The sequence below is a fragment of the Vollenhovia emeryi genome, unplaced genomic scaffold, assembly GCF_000949405.1.
Source record: "Vollenhovia emeryi isolate VEMERY1.0 unplaced genomic scaffold, V.emery_V1.0 DF939151.1, whole genome shotgun sequence".
Classification (NCBI taxonomy): domain Eukaryota; kingdom Metazoa; phylum Arthropoda; class Insecta; order Hymenoptera; family Formicidae; genus Vollenhovia; species Vollenhovia emeryi.
Window position 1 is genome coordinate 1,695,713 of NW_011967215.1, and position 15,622 is coordinate 1,711,334.

Consider the following 15,622-nt stretch of genomic DNA (forward strand, 5'->3'; position numbering starts at 1 on the left):
GCCCTAGGGTGTGTTGTTAGCCCGAGGACTTAGCACGCGGGTTATCGTTATCGCGACGGTATCGGCAATAAGCAAACCTCCCGTCTCTCCGCGAGGAATTGTTCCCGCGCACCGGACGCTTAATCTCTCCGTTCGATTGTTCGTAAAGTTCTCGGCGATCTTTCGGATAAGTTTTCAAATAAGGATCGCCAATACGCTCTCGTCGCGCTCCCTTCGAAGCGCACTCTCCAGCAACTCGGGCGTGATCGAACGGAAAGGTTGAAACGGGACACCTCGTAGGGGGAAGCGAGCAATAACAAAGCAATCTTACCTCCGTTTTGCGCATTATTTAATACGAGATGGATCACGCGCGATCGCCGAGAAAAATACCTGACGAGCGGACGGGGAAAAATCGCGATTACCGCGTTACGCAATCTTTCGTCGCGAATAACGCCCTCGTCCAATCGAGTCTCTCGGGCGGACCGTCAGGCAGGGCGGCGCCGGAAAATCTCGCAAAGGTGACTGTCATGCTTCAAACAAAAAGAACGATTTCCTACGCTTTGTATTGTTCTACGGAGTACATTTGGATCGACGTTCGATCGCAGCGAAGAATCAAGCGCACGAGATCCCATCGCTCGCGCGGACCAAACGCACGCGTCTTCTTCGCGCGGACGTTGCGTAACGCCGTTGCGCGAAATCTAACGGGTGTGCCCGGCGCGACGGACCACACCTTTCGATTTATCCGCGGCTCGTATCTCCTCGAGGGAGATATTACCTTACCGCGAACGCTTCTTCGTACGATCGTCCCTTCGGCACGGACGAAACGCAACGCTTCGCCCGAAAAACACGCGTTTCTAAGCGCTGTTCTTTTCCGCGCGACGCTCTCGACTCGTGTCTATGAACGCGAGATGACTTTTGGACGCGACGATGGAGCTTCAATCAAATTAATTAAGCGCGCCGAAACGACAGGCGAGTCGGCCCTCTTCGAGGTCGCGATTTTTTTTACACCTTTACGACTTACGCACATTTTTATCGAGTCGAGAAGGAGGAGGACGCCGAAAGTGCTTGCGCCAACTTTGCGCGTCTGTCTGACTTTTGCGATTACCCGTTGGCCTCGTTCTCCCTCTCTCTCTCTCTCTCTCTCTCTCTCTCTCTGTACTTTCTTTTTTAACATTGACACAAGAATGTTAAGATATATTTATTTCTTAAGACTAACTCCCACCGATACTCGCGATCGATCGCTACGATAATCCACACTTTACGGGGGGGAGGGGGGTGGGGTATAGAATACTGAGACAGAGAACAATTATTAAAGAGATTTGTGCAGGAAACATTACCTCTCGCTGTAAAGCGGCTTCGGGAGATATTTAATATACGAAAAAAAAGTGGGATTATTCTAAGTGACGATTACGTAACGACATTGCGGCGAGTAGCGGTGGATCACACACAAGTTGCGCGCTGTTCCCTCTCGCTTGGACGTTCACACTCTTTGTATTTATTCATCGCGACGATGCGATCGAGAGACGTCGGCCTCGTGCTCTCGGCCGCGGAATCTCGGGCTCGTCGTGCACGATGCGATTTGGAAGACACATCTGAGAGCGAGGCGGCAGGCGGAACCGACGGAGTCCGCCTCCTCGCCACGCTCGTCCATACATTCTGCCGTTTAACCCTTTGCGATCGCGTCGACGAAGAGATTTTATTTTAAGGGAGAGAGGCTCGTTCGCGGGGAACGCGCTGTCCCGGGGTGGAATTTCGAAGGCGTGTAAGATATGTACAGTGTCGACGTTAGGACGCGCGTATAGAAACCGCAAAGGGCTAGAACCAAAGGAAACCTCTCGTCCGTATTCCCTCTCGCCACGCGAGACTCGACGTTAGACCATAGAACTTATACCCATGGAAGGGGAATAGCATACACTTTCCGTAAGCTGAAACTGTGTCCAATATCTGTGCGACGACGATAGATAGAATGTGGACTTTGGTTCGTTATGCGTATGCGTTAAATCGCACACAAACGGAAATGCACAATGTACGTACAAGTACAATCACCACTCGTGCGCATTTCGAGGAAAAGTCATGAAACGAGACAGTATGATAGAAAGATAGATAGTTGAATGAGACAGAAAATAGTTTCTTTTGTCTCTTGGACACACTTGTGCGGGTCCTTTTCTCCTTCCATGTGTCTAACAATAAGTTCTATGCGTTAGACACGCTGGGTACTCGGGACCTTAGCGGGAACGAGGGATTTTTCTTTTTAAGTTTACCCTTTTATGGGAACGCCTTTCAACCGTTACGTTATATCAGCGTATTATTTCTAAAAATTCTTGAAATTCATTGTGTTTAATTGGAAACATTGAATCCAATACTAGGCACTTCAGGCGCTGAATCTTTGTAAATTTTCCCTGACGGAAAATATGCGGGACGAGGGTCGGGATCGAACCGAGGACCCTGCTATTACTAATCACTCGTGTTAGCGCAGAGCTACACGTCATCCCCGGGAACGAGGGAATACGGAAGCGGGCTCGCGAGATACGAGACCAGACGTACTCGCGCGCCTCCGCTCGGCGTGCCTTCTCCAAGTTTATGATAAATCGCGCGGGCGACACCCTTCGGAGGGACACGCGCCCTTTTGCGGGCGCTGGATCCTCCCCCCCCCCCCTCTCTCCCGTCGCCGCCCGGGCGGAGGAGAGCGGTGGCGCAAGATGTATGAAAGTAACGAGAAACCACATGTGATTTAGTCAGTAAGAGCGAGAAAAACCCCCCATTAGAGTATAATATTACGTGGCGAGGTGTTGTGCGGTGGTTAACGACGCCCGTGAAAGAGAGAGATATATAAGAACACACACATACACTCACACACGCGCGCCGTAGAGAGTTACGTATAACATTATACATGAGAGTAAATATTGCTATTATAAAATGTAATAATATTATATATATACACATATATATATGTTATATATTGTCTACCGACAGAGAGCGAAGAAATCTTTTTTTACGAATAATTTTATTTTTGAATGAAATACGACGAAAATAAAATTTCAATATATTAAACGCAAGCAAACTGTGTAACTTTCTTTCACGATCCTTGATACAATCGCGACAATGCTGACGCATCTCGCCGATGATCTCCCGTAATTTTTCACGTAACTTTTTAACTATACTTCGATCCTCAAGCGCATTCCAGTTACGGCGATCTATTCTTCTGTACGGGAGAACCGTCTTCGGATATGAGATTTCCGGTATTTCCGTTCTAGAGTGCAGAAGGCGATAGAGTCAACGACGAGCGAATGGGAACGAAACTGAATTCCAACGTGGAGCGGCTAAATCCCCCCCCCCCTTTCCGACCGCGTTAATTATCACAATTGACTAATTGGCTCAATTGGGAAAGTTCTCGGTACTAATTAAAATCGGGCGAGCGCGGTTTTAAAAGTGCTCTAGCTATTAGAACGACCTTTCATTCTGAGAATCTCTTTTTAACGAACGTTAATCCAGGTTTTATTTTTCTTTGTTAACGGCAACGCTACGAATTAATAATGAATTAATAACGAAATCACTAATAAATGATCGTCTTCAGGGTGTTCAGTGGTCAGGGAAATCTGGAAAACCGGGAATTGTCAGGGAAATTGAGAAATCTGGAAATGTCAGGGAAAAGTCAGGAAATTTTACGATTCATCTGGATTTTTACATCGTTTCACATTTTTTTCCGAATAATTTAAAGTTTTTAGAAAATAAACTTTTCTTTGGCTCTCAGTAATTTTCCATTTTGCTAAACATCAATTTATTTATAAGCGTGGTCGGTAATTTATATTTTCATCGTCGTGTTATTTTATTTCAATGTGTTCAACTGAGACAAAACTATAAAAAAAGATGAACTACTAAACAGTACTACCTAAGTAAGTTACTATCTAGTAAGTTGCAAACAAAATGCAGTTAAGCAAAACGAAAGCATCATATATAATTACGTACGGTATCACAAATGGTTCGAATGGTTTGTAATTAATATGTTCGTTCCTATTGCACAATGTATTATACATAGATGGTATAATTGCTTTAATTTAAATTTTAACTTTTTAAATTCTGGACTTTTGTTTCCCGAGAGAAATATATCAAGGACTTCGTCATTTAACATTTACTTGATTTACCATACAGATGTACGCAAATTATGCATCTTGAAAAAGGTTACACTAAACGGTCAGGGAAAAATTAATTCCGGCTCCTGGAAAACCTGAAAAAGTCGGGGAATTTTTTTCATGGAGTTTGCTGGATACCCTAGCCTTAATTTACTCGCACGATAATTAAGGACAATACTCTGTTCTTGTATACAAAAATATAGTTTAGCATTGTGTAACATTGCGTAACTTCAATAAATAAACGTAGATCAAATTATTCTCTTAATAATAATAAATGTGCTTTAGAGACTACCACCTTTTTAATAATATTCAAAATTCTGCAATGATACTTGCAATTTTTTTGCTCAAATTGACGCTTTCATTAAACTCTTTTATTTTAGCTTAATTGTTACATTCCTATCGTAGACAAAGGTTCAGCAGTATTCGAATTTCTTTTCACGTTAATACAATTCGATTAATAGAGGATTATAGTTTTAACTCCTTTATTCTTCAGCGGACGAATTTCCAGCAAACAACTGAACAGCGATATACAATGTTCGCTTATATTCAAGACAACGATTAGTTTCGCTAAAAATTACGCTAAACCAAGTAAAGAAAAACGATCCTCATAATTGCAGAATAAAGAGAGGTCGCAAAAGTCGCTATTTACACATAATACAACTCAAGATTATATCACGATGAAATATTTCAGCCTCGTTCAGGGGATAAAGCTACTTTAGGAGGAAAAACGGCAGAAAGTAGAGAGTAGCGTTTATTAGAATTAAAATGTCACACGAGGAATGTCGTATCCCACTCAAGAATTATTCACGGCTTTCGGAATCCGCGGTGCAGGGAGACACGTGTGCGATCGCGACGGTTGCGTGATTATCGCGCCTAAGATTACGGAGCCTTAATTACGTCCGACGGACTCGGGCCGTTAATAATTTTTCGCGTTTATTTTTAGCCGAAAGGACATTCGAAACAAAGCCGCCGAGCTCTTTAAATCCGGCCGTCGCGGGGCGAAAGGTGAGATGGTCGTAGGAAGCGAATTCATGGCCGCGGATAAGTCGATAAGGCATAAATTCCGCCGAGCGTGGAATGCACACGGCGAAATGCCACGCTCACCAGCGCAAGTGCGGCGATATGTGCAAGTAATTCGCGAAATTATCGTCGGAGGAAACAGGAAGACGAGGGGGGGGGGGGGAAGGGGAAGAGAGAAAGAGAGAAACGCCTGACAATTAAATTAGAAAATTACGAAACGCGTATCAGGTCGGTCGCTTTAATCCACAGGCTGTTTCGGCGAACGTTTTGCGTTATCCTATACTCTGAAAAAAAAGACAGCAACCCATTTTGGGGCCCACAATTAGTAATCGAATTATTTGGATTGTTCGTAATCCTAATCTTTTACGGATTTTACCCCGCGTAACTAAAAATCGCAATTAGTTATTCTATCCATATCCAAGATTTTTTAGTAATACCAATGAATTCTCTCAATTAGTTCTGTCGATATTCAGTAACGCAGAGATAATTTTCACTTAAGAGGCACTAACTGAAATGTTAAGTTGTTCAACCAAAAAAAAAACCGGTCAAAATTGTTTCCAGAGTAGAGTTACGAACAAATCCAACTAATTCGATTACTAATTGTGGGCCCCAAAATGGGTTGCTAACTGTCTTTTTTCCCCAGAGTAGTACGCAACATCTAATTTAATAGACTATTATTTGACTTTTTTCGCAAAATTTTTTTCCGCTGTGGGATCGTTCTCTATTACCCGTTACGATACTAATATTATATTGTGCGGTATCGTAATAACAACTGGCGGCCCACGGGTCAGGGAAAATCAAACTGCGATACGCACGGTGCCGTCTGCGTTTTCAACGCGGTGTAAACCGGAGATAAAAATTCAGAGGACGCCGTCGGCTCGGCTGGCGTGCGCGCGGAAGATATCACCGCGTTATCGACGACGGCGTTATCGCGGCCCGTTATCGGCGCGCGCGCGCTTCGGTCCGTTTGGCTATTGAATGCGCGCTTATCGCAGACGGGGAAGAGCAAACAGCGTTCCCGCTGTTTTACGATTTTCGCAATCGTCGCTAGATGATTCTACTTTTTTTTTTAACTCGACCAGAGACAGGAGCGCAAACTCGAGTGCGGTCCGCGCCATTTCGAACGCAGCGACAAAACCAGCTAAGCGAACAATAGCCGCGTTCGGTGTTGCAAATCCGAGGCGTTGGAGTGCTCTTTTGCATTCGAGTGAGCGAGAGAAGAGAATGAGATAGAAAGGGAGGAAGGGCGTTTCGACGTCTCGGATTTGCAATGCCGAACGCGGCTAAAATCGCAAGGAGATATCGCTCGGTTCGCGCGGCCGACATAGTTTTCCGCGAGGTCGGCCGATCTCTTCCTCGCGAATCTAATCGGTCTCCAACTGACAATGGGATCCGCGGCGATCGCGTCGACCGGATTGCGAAAAGAACGCACGCGGAGTAGGGGGACCGAAACCTTGGTGCCAGGTTGGGGACGACCGCCGGCGAGGAGGAGGACGCGAGACGTTTTCTTTTCTGCTTCTCTCTTTTCCTCTTCTTTTCCTACTGTTTACCTTGGCTTTGGAATGTAAGAGATAAGTGGCTGCGTACACGTGTACGCGCGAAACTCGACGAGGGACTTGGCTCATTCGAACAGGCGAAGAAGATGTATGTTCACGACGGTGCCGCGCTGCTGGACCAATCGCGACGACTGCGTTATTTATCTCTCTCTTTAGCGCCATTGGGTTTTATTAAATTTTTCTTGCGCATAAATTTATTATAAAAAGATCGCAAAAACTGAAAAATACAGATTTTAATCATGTTCCTTCACCAGCCAAGTTTCATTCCTTATGATATTTGCAAGTATAAAACGGTAATATAAGCAACAACAGTAATATTATCACTAGAATAATAATATGACCTCAAAAATAATTTTATCGAAGGTTAAAACTGGCAAATCTTTAAGTTGCTAAATTAAATTAGGCTCGAGGTGATCAGCAAGCGTAATATTCACGTTCGAACTTATTAGTCTCATTATTTAGTGCATTAATAATCAATATATTACGGAGAAATGTCACACGAAATGAAAAGAAGGATGCGGGAAAATAGATTTGCGTGAAATACGGGCGTGTAAATGGATGAAGTTTTTAAATATTAAATCGCCACCAACATTTTTTCCTTGCAGCCCGAACGTCGGGTATATTTCACGAACGCGGCTGACCTTCGATCGCTGCCCGACGGTGTCGATTATTGGGATGATTGATTGCGCAATTAACTCCGTACTGCGAATGTAATTTATGCGCGTAAAGAAATGTCAGCGTTATCTTTCGGGAACTCGGAGTCGACGACTTATTTGTATACAAGAAGACAAATTTTTGTCTCACAACGCCGGGCTATGAATAATCAGCTGTTTCTGCGCGAGAAACAGCTGATTGTTATCGCAGTTGATTGACGATAATTTGAAAAAAGAAAACGTGTCTCGTCACACTTTTCGCAAATTATGCTATCGTGTTTATGTAATAACTAATTATCGAGAGAAACGCCTGTTGACAGTATTATATTAATCGTCGATTGTTAATCATTGAAAATATCATCACTGTTGCTCTCACCGTAAAGTCGAATTGCTTTTGAAATAGTCTAATAGCGAATTCGGTTGCTTGCACTAGTGCGCACTGAGTGCACACTAAGGCTTGTTTGCAGTCAATGGCTACGTTCAGCAGAAAAAGCTGCTTTGCAACTGCTGTAAAATTCGTGAATCTGATTGGCGTGTGCTCTTAAATTCACTCAACATTAAAAGAATACGCCAATCAGATTCACGAATTTTACAACAGTTGGAGAGCAGTTTTTTCCGCTAAACTCAGCCAATTCTTATATTTAAGGATTGTCTTAAACATCTCTTGGAATATTTAGCAAGTAAAATTATCTGTATAGAATCCGTACGGATTATTTTTTTGCTAAATACTCTTTGCACGTGTATTTAAGACAAAGTTAAAATGTAAAAATTGACTATAAACAGGCCTTAGTTTGCACTCGGTGAGCGCCAGTGCAAGCAATTGAATTCGCTATAAGGAATTTTATCGGCAATAAATTTTATGCAGATCGGAGCCCCGGAAATAGCGCGTTTTGAACTTAATCCTTTCTTGCGTAACGCTAGATAATTAACCAGGTGGATTTTGCGCCAGTAAAATGACAGCGGGATATCGCATAATTCATCGATCGCAGAATCGAGGGCTCGGAACGGCGCGGCGAAGTCTCCGCGCGCAGCGTCTGTGCGTGTTCGAACACGACGACGAGATAAGACTGTAAATTGCTTCTCGTAACTTCGTCGCGTCGTACAGGCTGTTCCGAAGAATACCTGAACTTTTCCGCCAGGAAATCGGTTCTCTCGACGTGCCGCCGTCGAGAGATGCCTCCGTAAGCGGATCTGGAATGCGGATTCCGAAAAAGGTGAAACTTACCGAAACCTAAACCTAAACGGCACTCCAAACGGAATTCCGTTATCGATGGGTGCACGCGGGAACAGCCTGTACATAGAGCGTCTCCTGCGTTTCGCTCTCGTGTTGTCCGCGTGGATTCTAACAATAAGGCACGCGTTGTTCCTCGAGGTGCGTTTCAGATATTTATTTTCACCGTTTCTTCCGTTTAATCGTGACACGTGGCGAATGTGGCGCGGAGAAATGTGCGCTGCTTAGTAACCAAATGAACGAAAAGACCCGAGTTTAAATTCACGCACTGAAAAAAATTTCTGGTTGAATATGGACGAATCAGATAATTCCTTTAGGATTTACCAGAATTCCTTTAGGATTTACCAGAATTTCTGTAGGATTACAGGAATTCTGGTAAATCCTAAAGGAATTATCTGATTCGTCCATATTCAACCAGAAATTTTTTTCAGTGCGGACACCACTGTTTTTTTTTCGGAATCTCCCGAAGGAAAGTGGCGACCACCGAGAGTATCCCGCCATACATACCCCGTTAGGGAGTATAATAGACCTCCAGAGGGGAGGTTTCCTTCGGCAAGGTTCAGCAGCCTACCGACGATGAAGTAAGACCAAATGCTCAAAGTATCAGAACGAGAACTGGATAAAACAGGCTTAAAGCCTAATACACGAGGAGGAAGAAGAAGAATCGTGACATGTCCGTGGAGGGCGATACGTGCGACGCGTACGTCGGGGCGATCGCGAGCCGCCCGGCCGTTATCACTTTCCTGAAAGAGCGCACAGAGACCTGGGACGTGCGGTATGTGGAACGGATTTCGCTTTATCGCCGAGAATTCTCGGAGCCGCGACGCGAGGGAGCGACGGAGCCTTTCGCTCGGTTTCTCGCGGAAGCGACACGGACTGAGATCCCGTGGAGTACAAGTGACCCGAAAGATACCTCGAAAAAAAATTGAATATAACTGTGACTCAAGATCTCTTGCGGACGATAAGACGGTAAATATTAATTGGACGGCAATTAAACATGCAGAATGTTAAACCGTAAAGCGGTTTTTTCTCTCGATATAAATGAATCAATTAAGATGAAACGCTCGCACGAGACGAACCCCATTTTAGCGTTCACGGGGGTCCGGGACAAAAGTGCGCTAGCGGTGAATTCGATTGGACGCGCCAGTGCGCACTGGTGCATGCCAAAGGCCGTCGCGGTGGCAGAATGCGCGTATAAAAGCATATGCGGGTAACATATGCGGAATTGAATATTCAGCTTCCCGGAATTTATGCGTTACAGCGCCCGGGACACGTTTATGCAACATGCATCTCCGTGAAGCTACGCACCCGGCACGGTGCGCTAATTGCGCGCACACGAAACCTCGAGGACTCGCGTTCGATCGTCGGCCACGCCGGGATCGTCGCGCGGATTCGAGCGGCGTTCCGACGCGGAGGATGAAACGCGTCCCGGCGACGGATCGCGACGAATCGCGGATCGCCGGAGGCAATTCGCTCGCCGTCGCCGCGCGAATCGAAGCGCGAGGCGCAATTCCGCGAGCGGGGATTCCGCGAAATCCACTGAAAATGGATGGGCACCAGGCGAAGGTCGCCAGCCGAGTGCCGCCTCCGAAGGCCTGTTAGCTCCGCGCATCTAGATCTCTCCTAAGAGAGAACGATCCGACGCGGCGATGGAGAAAAATGCGAGGTCGCGCGTTCGCCGACGGTACATATCCGTATAGAGTTACGAACGTGCGCTCGCGCGCGTTTAACCCGCGGCGAACGCGTGATTATCGCGAATTCCGACCGCACTGGCGGTCTCTCATTATAGCGCGTCCTTGAATTGATCGCGGGCTCTCCGCTATGTGTGTTATTGCACGTGCGCGCGCGCGCGCTTTATTCGCCTAATTGCTCCCGCGCGAATTACCGTCCAATTAACGGCGGGCCCGGTGATCCCGTCGCCGATGGTGCGGCGAGCCTCCGTTTGAGCGCCGCTTAAATAATCGACTTCGTCAACGACCCCTAATTATCTCGGTTACCGAACGCTTTTGGAGCTTGTTTCTGCAGATTGCCAGTATTAATAATGAAATTTCAAATTTCAGTCGACCCCAGCTGGCCACATTTATTAAATATGCTTTCACAACGTTTCGACCTTTGAAAACCTAATTTTTTAACCCTAAATCTTTTGGCCCAACCTTAATCTTTGGATCCAAATTTTTTCGAATTATCAATGACGCTGTCGCACTCTCGCAAGGATGTTTTTTTTTTATACGTTGAGGAAAGTCCCTTATTGTGAGATAAGCTCCTAATATGAGATAGCGGAGTTTCTGTTAAATTAATAGGCATCATTTGTTGACTCCACCATGAATTTATTGCCCTCGGAGTGAAATTTGTTTAGTGGAAAGTTCATGGTTAGATTAAGTGTAATCGTTGCGAAAGATTTGCGACTGAATTTGGGTGTTGAAAACCTGCTCTCTCATATTAGAAAACCTATCTCTCCTAACAGAGAACTTTCCTCTATGTGTCCTTGTACGTTAAAATATTCTTTATTATTCCAAGTTCGCTCATACACCATTTCGCATCTTTCTACCTCGCTTATTGATTTTTAGGCAATTTATAGTCGACGTTACGGCGGCGGTGTTTATTCGCGAGCGCGATTTTTAATGCAGGCAACAAATCCGAGGTGTTCCGCGCGCAATTTATGCGTAGGGGCTGTTACGCAATCATATAAAAGTTGTGCCGTGTTCCGCGGCGTTATCTTGATTTTTGTATTTTAACCGGCTTATCGCGATGTGCCGGCTCTTGGTGCTATTAAGCGACGACGCGTGGGATAATAGATCTCATCTGTTTACCCTTCGCACAATGGCCGCTGATGAGAGATCTGCACTCTTTTTCAGCCAGATCTCCGCCGCCGATACAGAAGTATACCGATTCACGCGGGAATGTTTAAGCATTACGGCTATTTTTCACGTGCAATTTATGCGAGTACCAGAGATGATCGCGGGGGGAGATCACGCGCGCCGATCCAGAAAGATAATTGACGTTGCAAATGGTATTACAATATTCCCTAACGATACTCGAAGTTAAAATGTTTTCTCTCCTCCTCCCCCCCCAGGTATCGCGGCAGATAAAACAATTATTGTTTTACTAACGGGTTTTCCTCCTTCGCGTTTTGTCGCGTAAACACGCACTCGTTCTCTTTATCATGCAGTCTACCTCGAAATTGAACTTTATCTCTTGCGAGCAACACCGAGCGCGCAGATCAGTCGCGATATTAAATCGCGGCGATCATCCCATCGCGCGAAATCAATTGCCGCGCGTTTCAATGGTATTTCGAGGGTCGGCGCCGCGCGAAAGTTTACCCTATCTTTCGTTCCTGACATTGTTATCTTGGCGATGTGTCATTTACTCTTGGGCCGCCGGGCGGGGAAGCGCGGCGGGATAAGTAGGCCAAACTAAAGCGGCGACGATGCTTTGTGATGCAGATAAGCCCGCCGCGGAGCGGCGGCGAGTGCAGCGGCGCGGGCGCGACGCGCGCGACGCGGCCGCACGGCTGGCGGACTCGCGGAATGCGCGCGTAAACAAAGAGCACGCGTGCACGCGCGCGGGACAAAGGGAGTCCGCGTCCGCGCTCGATCGCATCCTCGTGCCAGACGTCGGTGCCAACGCATTAGAGCCTGAGCAGAAAGACTGTCGCAGCCGTTTGCGATTTCGTCGACTTAAGTCGGTACAAGCTCACATTATTCGAGTCACCGAGTCGTGACGCGAGATCTAACAATCCGTCGGGATCTATCAAGCAGCAGCATCAGAGCCTGAGCAGAAAAATTGTCGTAATCGTTTATGATTCCGTCGTAAAACGTAAGTTGTTGTCGCAGAAAATTGTCGTAGACATATATCGCCTCGTGACGCAATAGATGCGATGGATGCGACATACGTCTACGACAATGTCTGAGCAAAAATTGTTGTAATCGTTTACGATTCCGTTGTAAGACGTGAGTCGGTGTCGCAGAGAATTGTCGTAGACGTATGTCGCCCCGTGACGCAATAGATGCGACATACGTCTACGACAATGTCTGAGCAAAAATTGTTGTAATCGTTTACGATTCCGTCGTAAGACGTGAGTCGGTGTCGCAGAGAATTGTCGTAGACGTATGTCGCCTCTTGATGCGACGGATGCAATGGATGCGACATACGTCTACGACAATTCTTTGTGCGTTGACTTGCGACACCGACTTACGTCTTACGATGGAATTGTAAACGATTACGACAATCTTTCTGCTCAGGCTCTGATGCTGCTGCTCGATAGATCCCGACGGATTGTTAGATCTCGCGTCACGACTCGGTGACTCGAATAATGTGAGTTTGTAAGTATAGTTGAATTGTGCGTTTTCTTAAGAATCTCCAGCGATGTGGACGTATTGTTCAAATGGATATTATAAAGATATATACGCGTGCATATTGTGAAAAGTAAAATTTGTATCACGGCATTATAAATAAAATTATTCTTGTTGCTAACCTTGTGAAATTTATTGTTTTATTTACATACGTCCGGTTTTATACTTTCTCGAGCGACTGATTTACAGCGGCTAATAACATCGAATTTATGTAGAACAATTGTAACATTTTTTAATGACTTCCGGTTAGACGGCATTTTCTGGTCGCACAATCGCTTGACGCCAGTCTGTGATTCATGTCGCTTGTCCTCGCCGCCGCTTTATTCGTAACGTGTGTTAAGTCGGATCGTAAATTGGCAGACGGCCCAGAGACTCGTCAAATATTGCGCAAGATCAATGGCGATGACGTGCGCGAAGACGTTTTTGCGATCCGTCAATTTGTGACTTTCGCGGGAAAAGCCGCGACCTCTGTGGGCGGCCGGAAATCGAATTATCGATAAGACGACAGCTTTTATGTGACACATTGAACCGCCCGCTTTGCGTAACACAACGTTTACAAACTCTAGCGCGCGAGAAATGCCACGATTATCACGAACGTTACGAGTGACAAGTATTAAGAGCTGGAGCAGAAAGATTGTTGTAACCGTTTACGATTCCGTCGTAAGACTTAAGTCAGTGTCAGAAGTCAACGAACAAAGAATTGTCGTAAACGTATGTCGCCTCGCGATGCGATGAATACGTTGACTTCCGACACCGAGTTAAGTCTTACGACGGAATCGTAAACGGTTACTACAACCTGTCTGCTCAGGCCCTGAGCAGTTTCGTTCTGCAATCATCAAACGATAAGTAACGAAATCGTATTTTCGACACGGCTTCACCTGCGTCGAGGGAATAATAGAATAATAATAGAATACAGGAACGATGAAGTGCTTTACTGAAGGTCCAACAAGACCCTTTTGTGTCGCGTGGATTGAAAAGAAAATCGAAAGCCCACTTTTGTGTTTTTCGGAGTGGCTCGCGTCGGCGTACAGGCGACAACATTATGCAGTCGGGTCGCATTTACATCGGAATGATGTTTTCTCCGGCCGGAGTCGGTCTCCACGTGGCCGGATGCGCCTTTTAAATGCGTACGCGGCCGCGAGAGAGCCGTCGCGCCCGTTGTTTTCTCGATTCCGAATTCGTCGGCCGTGTTAGCAGCCACCATCGACGACGATTTGTTGCGACGGCTACACCTCTCTGCCTACCTATCGTACACATTCGGCTGCACAGGTGGCCAAACGATATCGATCTACGGGCTTTCGAGCGGGAGGCAACGTGTATCGCGAGGCAGTAATTTCAAGAAAATTAAGTTACACTAATTGCGCAAACCTGGGAGAACTCGGTTGTCCTACTTTTTGAAAGTTTTATTCCCGCAAAGTTTTAATAAATATCCTAATAATTTAATCCACGAATATATACTTAGTTAACGGCAGTATTGCGTGAAGGAGTCGTAGAAGTTTTCGAGAAACTTTTGAAAATATAAATCGTCCCTTCTTTATCTGTTAACTAAATTAGTTGTGAAGATATCAGTCGGACAAGAAAATCGTTTAATAAGTAAACATGTCTACGATCGTAATCGTTAATCTTGGATACAGTAGGAACGACAAATTAATTTTGGAACGGCAGATAATGGTATACTTTACCCCATATATGTAATTGGAATTTACCTATCTGCTCTTTTTTACCTAACACTTATCGCTTGACAATGTCGGGCATCTCGAGGCTCGAGGGGATCCTTTTTGTCAGCAGCAAAGACGCGACGAATGAAACTTTCACGGATGCGTTAACATTCTCTTGAAGATCTCAACTGAACGGTACTAAAGAATCCATGAAAAGGAGTCGAACAAAGAATGCGAGTGTTACCAGTCGGCTGAGCTTAGAACGAGGAAGTGGCCCCAACAGGATATTTGGCGGTTTCGTTCTTCTTCTTTTTTTTTATCACTCGCATTCCTGGGAAGCCTAAGAGCTTCGGAGACCCAAAAGGGTCTGAGTGACCTTGTCGACTTCTCCGAATCCCTTTCCTTGGCATACGTGGGGGGGGGGGGGGGCTCTGAGATAGACTACCGTTGCGTATCAGTAAATAGGCTATTTTAAAGCTATTTTACTGGTAGGCAGTTTTTAGACAAATGTCTGGGAGCGGAAAAACTTAATCATCCACTGAATGTTCTATTCTTACATTTTCTGCCTCAATGTCTAATCTGATCGACTTGCCTTACGTCGTTAGATAATCGACTTCTATTCTAAGATCAGTTGTTACGGTATGTAAATTGACACGATCATTTCCTTTTCGATTGTTGTCTGATATTGTGGAATTCAAGTGCTACTCGCACTCCAGCCACGTAATATTCGGCTTATCCGAGAAATCGAGATCGGCGCTCCTCTTTCTCTCCGCGTCGTTTCTCTCATTTTATACATATAAACGACCGGCGTATTTGGTCACGGCCTTCGAATTATACCCTTATCGCAATTCCTACAATTAGTGCCAGCCTCGCATAATCTGGATCTTTGTCAGCGATTCTAAACAAAGCGCTCGAGAGCTCCGTTTGTCCGGCAAGCACGCAGCTCCTTATCTAACGTAAACTTTGATTTTCTTTGTCGTCACGGGGAGAAAAGGAGAGAGAACGAGAGAAAGAGAGAGAGAGAGAGAGAGAGAGAGAGAGAG